This window comes from Protopterus annectens, chromosome 11.part0, assembly GCF_019279795.1.
Source record: "Protopterus annectens isolate FY-2018-M chromosome 11.part0, PAN1.0, whole genome shotgun sequence".
Taxonomy (NCBI): domain Eukaryota; kingdom Metazoa; phylum Chordata; order Ceratodontiformes; family Protopteridae; genus Protopterus; species Protopterus annectens.
Genome location: NC_056745.1, coordinates 873,308,809 through 873,324,012, shown reverse-complemented (window position 1 = coordinate 873,324,012; position 15,204 = coordinate 873,308,809).

Sequence of the window (15,204 nt, the reverse complement as noted above, 5' to 3'; positions counted from 1 at the left end):
TACTTGAGTACAAACTCCCAGGCTCAGCACTTCCTGGAATTTATCAACTCGAATGTCCTGGATCAGCTGGTAAACTCCCCTACCAGAGGCCACAACATATTGGACCTGGTCATCACCAACATGGACGACAGGTGCTCCGTACCAGAGGTCAACCCGTCACTGGTTAGATCAGACCATAAACTAGTCACCCTGGATGTCCACACACCACCACCACCTCCAACCAAGGAAACCACAGTGAAAAACTTTTCTAAAGCAAACTTCACCTTACTTAAGTCAGAGGTGGTAAGTTTCACAGCCCCCACGCTAAAGGATAACACTGCCCAAGATGCAGAATACTTTACAATTGCACTCTATGAACACCTACAAGGATGCATGGATTGTGCCATCCCTGGCAAAACCAAGACTCACTCCCCTAAGAGAAGGAAACCAGTCTGGTGGACCCCTGCCATGAACAGGTTATACAACAAAAGGAGGAAACTAGTTCAGAAAAAAAGCAAATCCCAAGAAGGAAAGACATGCCTGATCAGTATCAGTAAGAAACTAAGGTTCCTCATAAAATCATCCAAAGCTAACTTCGAAAGAAAAATAGTCAAGTACTTGAAAGATGACCACAAAGCCTTCTTTAGCTATGTCAAAAATCTAAGTGGCAACTTGCAGATATGCTCTGAGATAGTGCAAAATAGCACAAAATATACTGAACCTACTGATATTGCCAACATACTGGCAGATAGATTCAGTGCAAACTTCACCTCCATCTCACCTTTAAAAGGGCCCACAACAATACCGGAAAAGTGTAGTGTCCCAGAAATCACAGAAGCACAGGTGAAAACAGCCCTTTCAAAAGCCAAAAACACAGCGTCAATGAGGCCAGATGGTGTCCCAGGCTGCGTCTTGCACGAACTACAGAACGAACTAACCCCCCACCTAAACACGCTGTTCAGCCTCAGCCTCTCCACAGGCTACGTGCTCATAGAATGGCGCACAGCGATGGTTATTCTGCTCCATAAAGGAGGAGCCACAACTGACCCTGGTAACTATCGCTCCATATGCCTGACTAGCCTGGTCTGCAAGGCTATGGAGTGCATCATCATGGAACTCATTATCAAAGACATTGGGAACCTCCAAACACTTGACCCGACCCAGTTCGGCTTTGTTAAGGGCAGATCATGCCTACTAAACCTGGTTGACTTCTTCGAGACAGTTACCAAGGCCATAGATGAGGGAAAGGTGGTTCACACAGCCTACCTTGATCTCGCCAAGGCGTTTGACACCATTCCTCACTCAGGTATTATAGAAAAACTCACCAGCCTGAACATAAACCCCTACGTCACAAGATGGGTTGCCAACTGGCTTACAGACAGAACTCACACGGTAAGAATAGCGGGCTCCAGGTCTGACTCTAAACCAGTCACAAATGGTGTCCCGCAAGGCTCAGTTCTGGGAACCCTGCTGTTCGGCATATATTTCTCAGATGTACAGGCAAACACAGGAGGACTATGGCTAACCAAGTTCGCCGATGACGCAAACTGGGAGCCATAATTGGCTCTCCGGCTGACACGGACATCCTCCAAAAAGGCCTTATTGAAACAGACACCTGGTGTCAAAGTCATGGCCTCAAGCTAAATGCCAAAAAATGCATAGTCATCCTGTTTGGGAAAAACAAAACACCCACGAAATACCACATAGGCGGCAGCCCCCTTAATACAGAAGAGGTAATAAGAGATCTGGGGACCCAGGTAGATAGTAATCTCTCCTTTGACAATCATATTGCCAAAGTAGTTAGGAAATCCTTCTATGTGGCCCATCTAATCACTAAGGGGTTTGCATCTAGAAATAAAGAGGTTATAGTGCCCCTCTACTCGTCACTCATCAGACCCATCATAGAGTACAATGCCCCATTTGGGATGTACCTCACAAGACACTTCCAACAGCTTGAAAGACCACAAAAGCACCTCACCAAGAGGATTACTGGCCTCAAACATATGTCCTATGCAGCCCTACTGAAAAAACTCTGGCTGTACTCAGTGGCATATCGTTTACTCAGAGGTGATCTCTGCCTGACTTACAAAGCCATGTCCAACTCAGAATTGATGGACATGCTCCACCTAAAGAAATCCAAGTCACTGCGAGCCACACGCTCTAGTGAGCTAAACCTCACCACAACAATAAATAGAACATGCTGGAGGGATAGATTCCTGTCACAAAGACTCCCCCATGCTTTGGAACAAAATTCCTAACTACGTTAGGCAGAGCCCCTCACTAACACTCTTCAAGAGAAGCCTTGACGAGTGGATGGGTAACAGAAAGTACACCCCTGGGATCACTTCATTGGCACTGCTTGACAGAGGCTTAGTTAATTAATCAATGGGGTGGCAAAAGCCGAGACACTCTGGCTAGGCTTATAAATGCCCTCGGGCAGATAGCCTAGTACCTACCTATGAACCTAATAAACTGAAGATTAACACAGAAAAAACAAAATATCATGTGCTCGGTAGTCATAAATGCCATAGCAATGTTATAACAAAGCATAATAAAGTGAAATAGCTATAGCAATGACATCTACAAATGAACAGAGCTGTTGATTTCCAAAGGGTGTTGTTTTAAGTTGTTGTCTGAGCAGAAAAGAAGAATGGACTGAAACTCAGTTTACTCAGTTGCAATGCCTTAGTCAATAATTGCCTCATGCAATCTTTTAATATATCAGTGTAATTGGTTTGATAGGTACACAAGAAATAGCTGCAAACCTAAATACAACAGTGGTGATAATATTTGCCTTCAGTAACAACTGCTGTACAATTGTTAACCTTGGAGTTTGTACTCTGTATTCTCACTACTCAACTAGCCACATCCTTGATGGTGGAAATGAAAGATCTGTCAACAAAGGTAGCAACTATGTACATTTTCTCCAAAATTTCAGATTTGCTGAATATATTCAGAGTACAGCAAAGAAGACAACATCACTCTAATTACATCTCAAACATAAATTATTTCCCCAGCCTCTTCTTACACAGGCCAGAAACCAGATTATTAAAATGGATTTTTTTACAATGGTTGAGAACCTGAAGGGTTAGACTTAAAGCTTTGTTCAAAAGTGAATATTTTGTTACACATCCTTTGTCTAATAACCAAACCTAATATGTGCATCTATTTGCTGTGATCTGAATAAGTACGGTAACTCCAGCAGGTATAAAAAATTGTGACAAACCAGTCAAGTAAACTCATTCTAGAGAGGGAAACATCCTTCCTTAGACTGGTCACTTGGAGATACTGGCACTACCTAAAGCTACCACTGAATGCAATACAAAAAGTTCTGATTGTTGCTATTTTATCTAATAGAGTCAGCTTTAAGGAATGCATTTCCATATTTGTGTTCTGAAAAGGTCAGTCAGTTCATAGGTTCATAGGTAGGTACTAGGCTATCAGCCCAAGGGCCTAAGTAAGCCTAGCCAACAAGGTTCCTTGGCTTATGCCACCCAAGAAAGTTAATTTCCTGTATCCCTGTTGAGCAGAGCTACAGAAGTGATCCCTGGGGTGTATTTCCTATTTCCCATCCACTCATCAAGATTTTTCTTGAAGAGTGCTAATGAGGAACTTTGCTTGACATAGATGGGTAGCTTGTTCCAGAGTATAGGAAGTCTCTGGGGCAGGAATATATCCCTCCAGCGTGTCTTGTTTATTGTGGTGACAAGGTTTAGGTCCCTAGAGCATGTAGCTCAGAGGGATTGGGATTTCTTTAGGTGTAGCATATCCAACAGCTCTGGATATAACAAAGCTTTATATGTTAGGCAGAGATCTCTTTGCAGTAGGCAATATGCTACAGAGTAAAGCTGGAGTTTTTTGAGACCGTCAGTGTAGGGCATCTGTTTGAGGCCAGTAGTCCTCTTTGTGAGGTACTTCTGTGGCCTTTCCAGCTTCTGCAGATGTCTTGTGAGGTACATTCCAAAAGGGGCATTGTACTCTATAATGGGTCTAATGAGTGCTGAATAGAGGGGAACAATTACCTCTTTTTTCCTGGATGAGAACTCTTTTGTGATGAGGTGTGCCACATAGAAGGATTTCCTAACTACTGTGGTGATGTGATTATCAAAGGAGAGACTACTGACCACCTGGATCCCAAGGTCTCTTATCACACATTTGGCGTTAAGTAGACTGCTGTTTATGTGGTAGTTCATGGGTACAGAGTTTTTACCAAATGGGATGACAATGCACTTTTTGGCATTAAGCTTTAGGCCATGCCTTTGACACCAGGCATCTGTCTCAGTGAGGCCCTTCTGTAGAATGTCCACATCATTTGGGAAGTTGACTACAGCTCCTAGTTTGCAGTCATCTGCGAACTTTATTAGCCAGAGGCTTTCTGTGTTAACCTGTACTTCAGAGAAGTAGATACCAAACAGGGGAGGTCCCAGGACTGAACCCTGTGGTACTCCACTTGTCACTGGCTTGAAGTCAGATTTGGAGTCTGCAACTTTTAGAGTGTGGGTTCTGTCAGTGAGCCAGTTGGCATCCCATCTTGTGATGTAGGGACTTATACCTAGTTTAGTGAGTTTAGTTATAATTCCAGAATGGGGGATGGTGTTGAAAGCCTTGGCGAGGTCAAGATAGGCTGTGTGAACCACCTTACCCTTGTCTACGGCTTTGGCGACTGCCTCACAGAAGTTGATCAGGTTCAGAAGGCATGATCTGCCTTTCACAAACCCAAACTGTGTGGGGTCCAGAGTTTGAAGGTTACCAATGTCTTTGTTTATGAGTTCCATGATGATACGTTCCATGGCCTTGCAGACCAGGCTCATCAGGCTAATAGGGCGATAGTTCCCAGGATCAGTAGTATATCCCCCTTTGTGGAGTGGGATAACTGTTGCTCTGCGCCATTCAGTGGGCACAAAGCCTGACGTGAGACTATGCTTGAACATGGTGCTTAGGTGGGGAGCCAGTTCGTTCTGAAGTTCGTGTAAAACGCAGTCTGGGATGTTGTCTGGTCCCATGGATGCTGTGTTTTTGGTTTTAGAGAGTGTAGCTTTTACCTGCATAGATGTGATTATAGGACTCTGCATTCTTCCTGTATATATATATATGGGTCCTTTAGGGGGGTGAGAGGGGGGTAAAGTTAGCACTGAACCTATCTGCCAGGATGTTGCCAATATCAGTTGGTTCTGTAATGTTCATGTCATTGCAACTCAGAGCAGATCTGGGTGTTGCCATTGAGATCCTTGACATAGCTATAGAATGCTTTGTGGCTGCCCTTAGAATCAGTGGTGATTTTGTTTTTGCAGCTAGCTTTGGAGGATCTTATAATGGATTTCAGCTTCTTACTGAGGCTGACCAGGGAGCTCCTCCACTCATGGGATTTTACTCTCTTTTGCAACAGTTTCTTCCTTCTGTTGTAGAGTTTGTTTATGGCAGGGGACCACCAGATTGGCTTCCTTTTTTTGGAGGATAGCGTCTTGGTTCTGTTTGGCATAGCACGATCCATGCACTCATGTAAATGCTTATAGAGTGCATTTGTGTAGGATTCAGCAGTTGTAACTGTATTGTCCATCTGCATGGGTGTCATGAAGTTCACCACTTCTGTCTTAAGAAGCATGAAGTTGACTTTGGAGGAATGTTTTACCATGGTTTCCTTAATGGTGGGTGGGGGCGGGATGCGGATATCTAGGGTGATTAGCTTATGGTCAGATCTGACCAACGAGGAGTTGACTTCAGGTGTGGAACACTGGTCACTTATGTTGGTAATGACTAGGTCTAGGATATTGTTGCCCCTGGTGGGGGTGTGGATAAGTTGATCCAGGCCATTGGAATTTATGAATTTGAAAAAGCGCTGAGCGAAGGAGTTGGTACATGAGTAGTTTTCCCAGTTAATGGTAGGGTAGTTGAAATCACCCATTATTAGGCTGTTTGGTTGAACCCTAATATTTTCCAGTATATTGTCCTTAGTCAAATATTTAAAATAAGATTAATTAATGAAAAGAGATGCACAACACATATTTGAGTATAAGTCTGTCCAAAGAATAAAAAATATCTAAACACTGTGGGCCAATATGTGTCATTATCCAGTTTATATTTCTTATTTTCCCAAATCCTGCCCCATAAATTGGGGCCTGGTTTCATTATTTTTAAAAAACTGGAGTCACTTCCAGAGTCTTATCTTCATGACCATCTAGATCCTCACACTTTCCTATGCCTGATAGTTATGGGTGATGATTTAAGGAGATGGATAAGGTTGGTATGACCCACATCTGGTGAGGGTTTCATTTGGCATTTACAAAATGCACTAAGTGAGCAGCACTAGTAAACCTAGTAAGATTGGGCAAACTTAAACCTTCAAGCTTAAAAGATGGCATAAGATTCTTCCCAGAAACTTATAAGAGTGAGGATCCCAAATAAAATCTACAACAGTGGATTGCAATTTAGACAAAAAGGAGTCCAACTAGAAATGATGGAATATTTCAGGCAAGATGCACAGATTTGGGTGATAAACAAATCTTCAGTGCTGTAGACATTTTCACAAACCAAGAACCATACAACGAAAACAAAAAAGAGCCATGTTGCACCAGGACCAAGACAAGCCAAGTTTAATGAAAATGTTTTAGTGCTTTTGTCAGATTTTATCCAAAGACTTCATCAGAAACAATTAAACACAATATCTTCCAAGATTTAAATACCCCTCCCACAGTCATGTGACTGAGAAAACTGTTGATGTGAAGTTAAAAAGACATAACTGAATAAACCTGATTATTAAAAACAAATATTTAAATATTGATACAGATACATATATACATACATACAAATATAATGTAATGTGCCTGTATATAGTCAGTTACACTACATAAGAACGTAGTTTAAGGATACTAGCAATAGATACACTGTCTTTCAAGCCAGGATATACACAGGCATTTAATCTAATTTGCCACCTAAGTTATTTGAGTTCTATTAAGTCAAACCAAGGGCCACCCCTAATATCCCTAACCACAATATCAAGCCCTATAAACCCAAACTCATGAGTAGGGTTTTCAGAAATATGTCTTGATAAAGTATTATGGTTGTTGCCTTTCCTAATATCAGAGATATGTTCATAAATACTTTCTCTGAATTTCCGTTGAGTCTTTCCTACGTAAAACAATTGCAAAATCTACAAAGAGCAAGATAAACAATGCCATTAATGTTGCAATTACAATGGAAATGTATTTTAATACAAATCCCATTCACAAAACCCTTGTCCAGTTCAATGAGGTATTTACAATAACTGCAAAAACCACACTTTTGCATACCCATCCTTCTTGGTGTAAAGGGGATGGTGCCTCCACTAGAAGATTCTAAAATCTCCTTAAAAGACCTCCCCTCCTATATACCATCTTAACACCATTTTGATACATTTCTTTAAATTCATTGTAACAAGAAAAAATATGCCAATACGTATGCAAAATCTTATAGATTAGCCAAACACTCAGGAGTGTAGGTAGTAATAAAGGACAAAGTATATTCCCTTTTCATAGTATTACCTATAATCGTAGTTGGTACAGATAAATTGTCACTCATGGCATACAGTAAATCTTCAGTGCTACTAGCTTTGTTAATAGAAGAAGCTTTAAGGATTGTCTTAGCAATTTCTGATGTGTGTGTTGAAAAGGTTGGCCAGTAGGTAGATGTTATCCTTAACCAGATCATTGAAAGAGGTTAAATACCTTTGTTAGTGTAATGTACACTCCAATATATATACCTAGATCATTTATTTATTTTTTTTTATTTATGCCAAGATCACCTATTAAGAGTTTTAATTTTAGACAGCTGGAGGGTAGAGTAAAAACATTTATCTTAGTGAACTCTCAACCCAGAGAGACTCCAAAACATGTCAAAAACCTCCAAGTCATCACTGTGTTATTATTAGGGTGAACAAGTCATAGAACAGAATGATCCACAAACCATAAGTCTGTCACTTTATTACTTCCATCAGGCAAAAAATACAGCCGGAATAGTCTTGCCCAGTTGGAAAATTCAAGAATTCAACTGCCGGGATAAATAACAACAGTGAAAGCAAGCACCCTTGACACATATCATGATCAAGGGGAAAAGGATCTGAGTGTGCAAATGTTTACATGATGAGATCAATTCATCAGTAATAACATATCAGTGCAGGGCAATCCACAAAAATGTCCCAGCTAAGATTATCAAATATTTTACTGAAATATGCAAATAAGGAGGTTGTAAGGAAGTTAGGAGTTTGACAAAGTTGTTAAAGGGTATAGGAGAAATATAACAGGCGAGGGCCACCTTGTCTGTTACTTATAAAACTTTGTTGGGAAAGTCCATTCAGTTTATGAATACAGGCTTCTATGTGACCTGCCAGAATTCTGGGAAGGGTCTTAGTTTCAGATGGGAAACTATAACCCTGAGTAAATACCAGATCCTTGACTTCTTCAAGTAATATAATGACTGAAGCTAACTTAGACAGATAATGAAGAATCCCATAGGTTTTGTCCATACAAACAGGATTCAGTGGCTATTCTCCTACTTCTTGTTTTCAATATTTATACAAGTCAGTCGAAACACCTTCAAAACTAGGAGCTTTTCCAGCTTTCAAAGAGTCAATGGCCTCATAATCTCCTCTAAAGTGAAGGACCTATTCAAGACTATAAGATCCACAGTTCAATATGGGCCAGGTAATTTTTAACAAAAATGAAGTGAACTACAACATACACACTGGCAATGTAATTTTTAAAACTGATTTGTAATCGTAGCCTAAATAATTGCCATGGGCAATATACAAAAAATAAAATCTGTCCTTAAGGTAATATACCTCTAGTCCTCTAGTTTGTGCAAGTATTTCCTAATGTGCTCAGAAAATTCTTTCATCCAGTTCCACTTCTCACAGGTATTCAGAAATGAAGACTTACATTCCTGTTAAACTGATGAAATATTTGCCTCAAGTAACTTAGAAGTACACATCCTTTATAATGTTTCTTATCCCAGTATTAACTTTCAAGTCCCTAGTCCTCATGTTAACAGAAATAAATGTATTTGGGCTTCTGACTTCAGTTTCAAATGAAGTATATCAAAATGTTTAACTTTTCACCTTACTGTATCTTCAATCTTCTTCTACTCAGAACTGAGTCATCCGTCATTTTACAAAATGCCTTTGTCATGAAACATTTTTCAGAAGCAAGGAGCCCAGACTCTAACTATCCTTTCAAGTGGTGCAATGGTCAAAATAGCAGAAACTAATTAATGCTATGATAGACTGCAGAGAACAAAATCAGTATAACTGGCAACCCTAGTAGTCAGGGCAAAAAGAGCGAACTCCCTCCTATCCAGATAATAAACTCTGCATGGGTCAATAAAGAAACTCCTTTTGGCAATTTCAAAGGCAATACTGGTATTTTTAACCCTCCTTGTACCTGCATGGATTTAAACTAACAAAAGGTTTTTAGCACAGTCAAATCACCTCCAATAATAGTTACATAACCTTGCCCCACTCCCACCAAGCATCTAGGGCATTCTCCCTGTTAGGCAGTAACAATATCCTCATGATGATCATAATATTATGAATTATAATTTTTATAAGTACTACCTCCAAAACTTGTTGAACAATTGCCTCAATGTAGCCCAGAGTAGAGAATGCTCAACAGTAACAATAATTCCTTACTTGTAGCCATAGTAAATGATACCCGCTATCCCTTCCAGAATAAGAGACATTTAATTGCAAGTTGTTTCTATAATTTAGTTTCTTGCCAGAAAGCAACCTGCCCTTTAAACTTAGGTAAGAAGAAGCATTTTGGGCTTGCTTAATAGAGGCATTTGTAAGATTTCAGGATAATTAATTAAACAAACAAGCAAACAAATGTACATAACTAAATAAATAAATAAACAAACAAATCTAACTCGTCAGCTAGATTTCTAATATCCACAGGACTTGACACAGAATTAGAGGAATTACTAGACATCAAGTTTTCAGCAACAGTCTTTGAACTAAACCAGCAGCACTTTAACAGACTCAGACTCCTAGCAACCAAAATGGATACCAAGGCAGATGGGTAGAAGTACCTGAATAATAGAGGTGTGGAATATAAGCAAAGAATGACATCCAAATAACTTGCCCCTGAAAATCTGCATGCAGAAATGCACTCATCATGTGTACAATAACATAGCAGCAGCCTAGAATTTATCTTAAAAAACAAACCATGATAACCAATCTGTATTAATAAATCAGAGAAACAAATCTCAGGCTGCAACCATTGTGAATTACAATACAGATTGTAGGTACTGTCATGAAAGGAAACATCTTAAATACCCATAAACCCAAAGATAAATGAAAAATAGTAAAATTGGTAGTGCTAAGATTATGTTCTTTAAAACACCAGATATAAAGGTCATAAACAGTAGGAACCCATCTCTGCCAGTTATGTCAACAGAAGGAGAATCACTAATTTTTATAAAAAGGCAGACAACACAGTGCAGCAGAGGCACACATTATTAGAGGTCAGTACTTCAGTGGTAAAGCAAAATGGGACGACTGACAACACTGAACAAAGTACACCTAAAAAGTCAAAGTAAATAAAAGTTTAAGCACCAGTCACCACACTGCAGTAGTAGTCAAATGATCCTTTATTTCCAAGTTCCACACATAAATAGTACTGAAAAGTACTTAAAAAAATGAAGACAGGCAAATAGATGAATCTTTTAAATTGTGTTAAGCGCTTTTCATCCAGATTTTATCCAGACTTCTTCAGACAATCAGAATACATTCAAATAACAGCTTAAATACCCTCCTCATGTAATGTTGACCTATCAGGTCTGTTCTGTTGAAACACTACAGATTTAAAGGTGTATTTTCTTACTGCTCGTTTGAGTGTGACCTAAGATTAATGCTGTCTTTATTAAGGTAAAAATAAAAATACTAAAGCGGATGTCGACCTTGAACCCCATACTGTTACACTGATTGCATTATTTATCACCTAGTACTATAATCTGTTTTTATTTTTGTTTTGTACTATGCACATTCAGTTAAGTCATATGTTGTGTTTTGTAGACCTATGTTATACAGTTTGTGTTGTACTAAGGTCGATACCACTAACCTAAATGTCTATGTACATCTAAGAAGGTTTTTGACTAGGCAACCAGTCTAATTCTCTTCTAATTAATATCAAATATAAGTGGACACATAAATGAAATACCATATATATTAAATAACTTAAATACATGATAGTATACAATCAATAAAACATCTACAATTTGTCAATGGTAATAAATATTTGCCATACATACATAAAATGTTAAACAGTGTTCAACATAATAAAAACCATACTACCAGTTCTTCAAAAGTTATTAAATAATCCTTAAAAAGTTTTTACAAAAATTTAAATGTAGCATTCTTTAAAATTTTATACAGAATTCTTTATCCAGTTTTTATGAAAAACCATGTTTTAAATGATGTTTTGAAAACCAGTATCTGTTAAACATATCTTTAAATGGTGTTCTTTAACTGCATCCCTCAGCGTCTGCAAAACAATATTTTTATCTGTGTGTGTAGTCTTGTTGCTACCTCTAAATAAAAGGTGAACCTAGAAGGCAGACCTAAAAGTTGTTGTTTTCACCTAAATAAACTCTTGAGTTTCAGTATACTTGTAATGGAGCATGTTTCGTTAAGTCCTGGTTCACTACAGGCATCTAATCATAGTTGCCAGTTAAGTTCACTTTTTTCTAATAACAGTTTAATCAGGCTGTCATCTATGTGTTTGTTGTTCACTTCTTGGGTTATATGGGAAATAACTTTAAACTTAAAACTATGGTCAATGTTAACGTCACAGTGTCTAGCTAGAGCATTGTCTGATTTTTTTTCTTTTTAATAGCATATATATGCTCATAAATCCTGTCCCTCAATCGACGGTCGGTTTTGCCGACATAGAATGCTGGATATTGTTGACATTGGGCTAAATACACAACTGATCTGGTGTTACAATTGTATATGTCTCTAATGTAGAAGTTCTCCTTTCTAATGGCAAAACATTTTTCACTATCTATGTATCTACAATACTTACATGTGCCACATCTGTATGTACCTGCATTGTTCCTGTTTGGTTTGTAAGGTGTTTCTAATAAGTTTTTCAAATTGAAACCACGCCTAAAGGTAATAATGGGAAATTCACCTATTTTGTTAAACAAGTCTTTGTCTATTGACAAGTAGTACCAGTATTTCCTTACTGTTCTTTGAATATCTAAGGCTACTGGGCTGTATGCTAAAATGAATGAAAGGGAAAAACTTTTACTAGTGTCTGTAGGTTGGTCAAAAGTTACTGTAGTCTCCCTCACTTCTTGTACTGTATATACTTCTTCGATGGTTAAACTACTTGTTAATGTATGGCAAATATTTATTAACATTGACAAATTGTAGATGTTTTATTGATTGTATACCGTTATGTATTTAAGTTATTTAAGATATAGGGTATTTCATTTATGTATCCACTTATATTTGATATTAATTAGAAGAGAATTAGACTGGTTGCCAAGTCAAAAATCTTCTTAGATGTACATAGACATTTAGGTTAGTGGTATCGACCTTAGTACAACACAAACTGTATAACATAGGTCTACAAAACACAACATATGACTTAACTGAATGTGCATAGTACAAAACAAAAATGAAAACAGATTATAGTACTATGTGATAAATAATGCACTCAGTATAACAGTATGGGGTTCAAGGTCGACATCCGCTTTAATATTTTTATTTTTACATTAATGAAGACAACATTAACCTTAGGTCACGCTCAAATGAGCGGTAAGGAAATATACCTTTAAATCTGTAGTGTTTCAACAGAACAGACCTGATAGGTCAACACTACATGAGGAGGGTATTTAAGCTGTTATTTGAATGTATTCTGATTGTCTGAAGAAGTCTGGATAAAATCCGGATGAAAAGCACTTAACACAATTTAAAAGATTCATCTATTTGCCTGCCTTCGCTTTTTAATTACTTATCAGTACTATTTATGTGTGGAACTTGGAAATAAAAGATTGTTTGACTACTGCTGCAGTGTGGTGACTGGTGCTTAAACTTTTATTTACTTTGCCTGCATTTGGTTTTTTGACACCTAAAAAGTCACACTATTTATTGGTGCAGGGATCTATTCTATATCATCCATATATCTAAAGATGTGTTATTATCACCTGAAAAGCTCATCACTCAAGAAAATTGAATAACATGCAGGAATGAGTGCCATGCTTAGCAATGACAGAATACAAATAACTAATGGAGCAGCAGATGAAATAAAGGAGCCCGTTCGAGCCCCCACACAGTTAAATAGAAACATCTCCAATTAATAATAACAACATGGCACACAAATGGTACAAGTAAGCAAAACAAGAAATTCTTTAAAAGTTGCTGTGCATAACTGAACTCTTTTCTTGCTGCAGAAGAGAGGAGTAGAAGCTGTAGGTTGCATAATTTCCATGCAGCACACCATCACAAACAGGTAAAAACCTCATGCAAGGTGAAAAAAGAATACACCCACTGAGGTCATAGAAATGTATGCACAAAGCATGTGCAGGGTGCAAGCTTCCTGTTTAACTCATTAACACCTATGTGGTGTGGAATGCCACAACTCTAGCAGCCTAGACACTTCCTTGTATTCCAGAGCATTTTCTGAAAAAAAAATAGCTTAAAAAGAATAAGATAAACTCATGTAAATTATTTGTGAACAATAAACTCTATGAAACCATTATAAATAATTGTATCGGCAAGAAGTATTTTTACAGTCATAATAGTTAGTATATTCATAGTCTTTCCATATATACTGTAATATATTAATAATTCACACAACCCCAGAATTATATTTTTGCTAAATGTTTTCAAACAAATTGCTATATATTGGAAACTTTATAGCCTAGACATATATATCAATAGAACACTTTTGACAACCAGACACAAGCTTTCACATTATAGCAAGAAATTCCTGCCTGAGTGCATGTTTACTGAGTATTTATAGAAATATGAAAATATAGACTTGATTTTACAATTAAGAAATTTAAACAACACTGAATATATATGAAATGTTGCAGCTTACAGTGCAAATATCAAAGACAGTTTTGTTCAACAACATCTAAAGGGTCACTTGATGTCATGTAATAGTTTGTAAGTCACTTGTTTTTTGCAGTACTAAGTACATATGGAAATGTTGCTTATTTTTATCATTACTAATAAGAAGCTGGCAATATCTCCAGTATAGTGCGATATAAATTGGCAAGGACAAAGAATTTCCCTGTCTCCTACCATGGTAATTCACACCCTACCCAGCAATAGCATGTACATCTCTCAGTTATGAAAGTATGAACATAAATATTAAAATATGAACAATAAGTGGCAAACAGTAATTCATTCCTCCAATGCAGAATATCCTGCTGGCTTAACAGTCATAATGTCATTTTGTTAACACTTTCTTGCCCCTTGTAATACTGCTTATTATTAACCGGTAAGTCATTTAGTTGAGAAGTCAGACCTAAAATAAAAATGGATGCCAAAATGAGCTTTGAGTGTTAACTAAAAGTGTACAACAAAGATGTTATAGATTTGATTAGGTTAAGAAGGAAAACTTAAGTCAGGTAACATCTGTTGTGGCTGTAATAGCACAGCATGTTTGCTATGTTCCAGCAGCAGCAATTCTAGCTTCTTGGTAGAATGGCCATGAGTCAATAATCTCATTTTGATCTCACAAGCCTGAGATTTGATAAATTAGAATGTCTAGAGGACGGATGGTGTCTAATAAAGCAAATGATGGCAGAAAGTGTCTTTGAAAACATGAAGATGCCCTGTGACTGGAGGAATAAGTCATTCCTGACAAAATAAGTAAGGCAGTCAACCACCTCTATGCAAGATTGTGTTAACTTTCTAATAGCAGTGCGCTTGACCTTTCCGAGGATTCTTTCCTCATGTAAATATGTATATACTGTGGTATTTCCTAGCAGGTTTATCACACCTCAACTCTGGTAAGACTAAACACGATTATTGTATCCCGCTATTTGCTTTTGTACACTCTATCCATTTAAACTAGTGTTTATCTTCTGACTTCTTGTGTGACCAAAGTAAATACAGCATCTTAGTTATAATTTCCATTATTATTTCAAACTATTATGATACCGAGCTCTTTTTTACATCAAGCTTTTGTTCCTACTGGATACAGAATAGAAAATTCCTACTCATGTAAGATATCATAAAAG